This window comes from Belonocnema kinseyi, chromosome 1 (genome assembly GCF_010883055.1).
Source record: "Belonocnema kinseyi isolate 2016_QV_RU_SX_M_011 chromosome 1, B_treatae_v1, whole genome shotgun sequence".
NCBI lineage: Eukaryota > Metazoa > Arthropoda > Insecta > Hymenoptera > Cynipidae > Belonocnema > Belonocnema kinseyi.
The window spans coordinates 94335366-94338579 of NC_046657.1; the positions used below are offsets into that span (position 1 = coordinate 94335366).

The 3214-nt window shown below is 30.6% G+C and overlaps 1 long non-coding RNA gene across 1 annotated transcript; it reads right to left on the reverse strand.

The window, feature by feature from the left end:
* Positions 1–1289: 1289 nt before the first annotated feature.
* On the reverse strand, positions 1290–2972 carry LOC117171823. The gene is made up of 3 exons (XR_004466924.1): positions 2919–2972; positions 2399–2568; positions 1290–1476 (listed from the first exon to the last, which is right to left on the reverse strand). It is a non-coding gene; the product is annotated as an uncharacterized LOC117171823 (long non-coding RNA).
* Positions 2973–3214: the final 242 nt, after the last annotated feature.

Genomic DNA, 3214 nt, shown 5'->3' on the forward strand with positions numbered 1-3214 from the left:
ACCAATCTAATACCTCCTCTGATGGGAATGTAAAAAAGCTGATTTCTTTTCGATCATAAATTAAAATTGTTTAAATAGACACTAAACTCATGATTTGTTTCAATATGCAGCGTTAGCTTATGAATATTTTGGGAATTCTTTTCATTCGGTCTAGATATTTTTACCTTCATTCATTTCTTGAAAGAATAGTATATTGTGTCTCGTCTGTAGGAAGTAGGCGAGTCGAATCGCTTTGTCCCATAAGGTGCACATAAAACTTTTTCCAACACTCGCGACGGAAAATGAGGAAGTCTTACAGAGACGACAAGTTGTCAATTTATCAACTGATAACATAACAGTGGTCTTTAAACAGTACTTTTCCCTTTAGTGGGAAAAGTAAACTCACTTCGACCACTGTGGCACCATCAGTTGAGAAATCGGCAACTTCATCATCTCGAAAAAAGCCTCCGAAGTCGAATTTCCATCGCGAGTGTTGGACAAATCTTTTTATTTAAAATTTTGTAACAAGAATAAATTAAATTTTAATAAGTTTAGAAATGCACTCCAAATTTGTTTGGAGTGTTTATTTTCCTATTTGAAAAATATAATAATCCAAATGCATTGGTTGAGAATCACCCACAAACGTAAGGAACTTAAACGAGAAGCTCTTGAGGTCAGAAGTGTCCGTGTGTTAAAAATTATTATTATTATTAATAGTTAGGATAGACGTAACTAAATACTTTGATATTTTAATTGAAGTTGACAGTAGTAGTAGCAGTATATAGTAGCAACACGTAACTAGCTCATCACCATGCTTCCAAAATCAGTCATCTATAATCTCATTTAGCCAACGTGTTGGCCAATAACTGCATTTCACCACATTTCAGTGACCAATCATACAATTAATCATTGGCCTACGCTAATCACTATCTCGTTATTGTTAGAAATTTCTGTATTAAGTTTAATTAATAAACATGTATTGGAAGTTTTTTTCGTATTCGTATATTAAATTTAAGATACCACGAAATTTAAAAGTTCAAACACACATGTGTATTAAATTTAATACAGATGCGTTATGAATTTAATACACATGCGTACTAAATTCAATAAACATCTGTATTAAACTAAACACACATGTGTATTAAATTTTAGATGTGTGCTTGAACTTTTACATTTGGTGGTATCTTAAATTTAATATAGGTATCCCAAAAAAACTTCCAAGACATGTGTATTAAACTCTATTAACTGCAGTTAATTGCAAAAAAGTCATTTAGGTATTTTTGGGTCTAGTTTTAAAATGATACCAAACATTATTTTTTGAATAATTCATATACTTTAAATAAATAAATATGTATGTCTAGAAACTATAATGCAAATAAGTTTGTGAATCTGTTTAGCTGTTCCGAGAAGTTGAAGACCGTAGAATTAAAGTTTTTCACTTTTCTTTTTGCCCCTTCTCTTTTTCTACCTGTTTGTGGGGTGATTTCCATTATTATCCTGAAAAAAATTAAATAAATAGAAAGTTTATTGCTCAATTAATATAGGGGCATACATTTTAAATTAGGAAAAATTGATAAAGTCATAGATCTATTGTAAACAAAAACATTAAAAAATTTTGTTGTTTTACTTTCGGTGAAAAAGTTTTATCCATTTATTTTTGCTTAGCTTGTGTCGCGTGCTAAAAAATTCAATTTTTGTATTTTCAATATTTTTTAAATGAATAAACCAAAAACTACGTGTCCTACAAAAATGTGATAATTAACAAATTTGTAGATATTTTTTGGGTGCACAGTGTTTGTTTAATAATTTTTTTTCCTTTCTTGCATAGTTTGACAGCAGAATGCAATTTTTGATTTTTTATCAGTTTTTGTGCGGTCAAAATTTGAATTTAAAATTTTTCGAACAAAATTTAAATAGTTCATATGATAATCTTGTAGGACCATCGAAAAGTAACATTTTTCTTCACAAGTACTATTAACAACTATGCAGAGAATTTTTGAATAATGAAAAAATGTGTACTAAAAAGTTTTCAAAATGGGCTCCCTTTCAGTTTTTTGATCCAAAATGTCTAACTAACGAACCTGGCATTTAGCTTAGGACATTAAAAGAGTGCACCAAAGGCGAATCTAATAGATTAATTTTTTTGAAAAGTTATCGTGCTTTTCAGACATACAGACATAAAGACAGACGTAAAGGCAGACATAAAGATAGACATAGACATTCATAAAAACCTGTTTTTCGGATTCAGGGGGCCTCAAAACGTGGTCCTTTTGACAAAAACTAGGGGGGGGGGGGGGCAAATTTGACACAAATCTAATACCTTCTCTGATGAGAATGTAAAAACGAAGACTGCACTTAAGTTTGTTTTGAACTTAAGTTTTTAAGAGTCCAATTTGAACATAAGGGATATGTATCTTACCTATGTACACATTCCAAAGTAAAATTCTATCTCTTTAGGATACTTGTATCCATATACAAAATAAGAAATGAACGTGATCAAGAATTCTTCCAATAAAGATGTACAGAACATGAAAGGATTATTTTCTAGCACAACTGTGAATGTAGCATCTTCATCATACATTGATTTACCTATAAAAAAGCAGGCCATGAAAAATAACAAATTATTATTCGCGAATTATTTACCTTTACTGGGACTATGATTTAGCGAAATTTCAACCCGATAAAAAAAACCAATATTTTTTTATGAGAACACTTGAGTCCTTTTCAAGGTATGCACTTTTGTATAGGATAAAAGAAAATGTAGATAACCTAAACAATATTTATCAGTTATTTAATTCAAATATATATTTCTTAAGTTATCTATACATGAGGTGGAACTAAGGAACCAGCCTCACGACCAAAAATGAGCTTAGGACAAAAATCGAATCAAAATGAAAGCAAGACATACTAAATTAATTAATTTAACCAAATTATCTAACCTTTTCACACAAACGGGCGACTGTCAACTCACTGTAAGGTAGCCCCCTGCCCCGACCGTGTATGTGTACTATATGCGGAAGTAGTTTTCTTACGATCCGGAGGGGAAATGTCGGTCAAACTAATCCAACAGATGGCGCCACAAAAAGTAGGTCTGACTTTTTCATTGAATTGCATTAGGAAAAAGCAAAAATAATTAAAAACTTGATGCTGTTCGCAAATAAACAAAAAATATATATGAAAAAATAAGAGTAACTATTATTAATCATTTAAAAATAGAAAAAGTCATAAAATATGT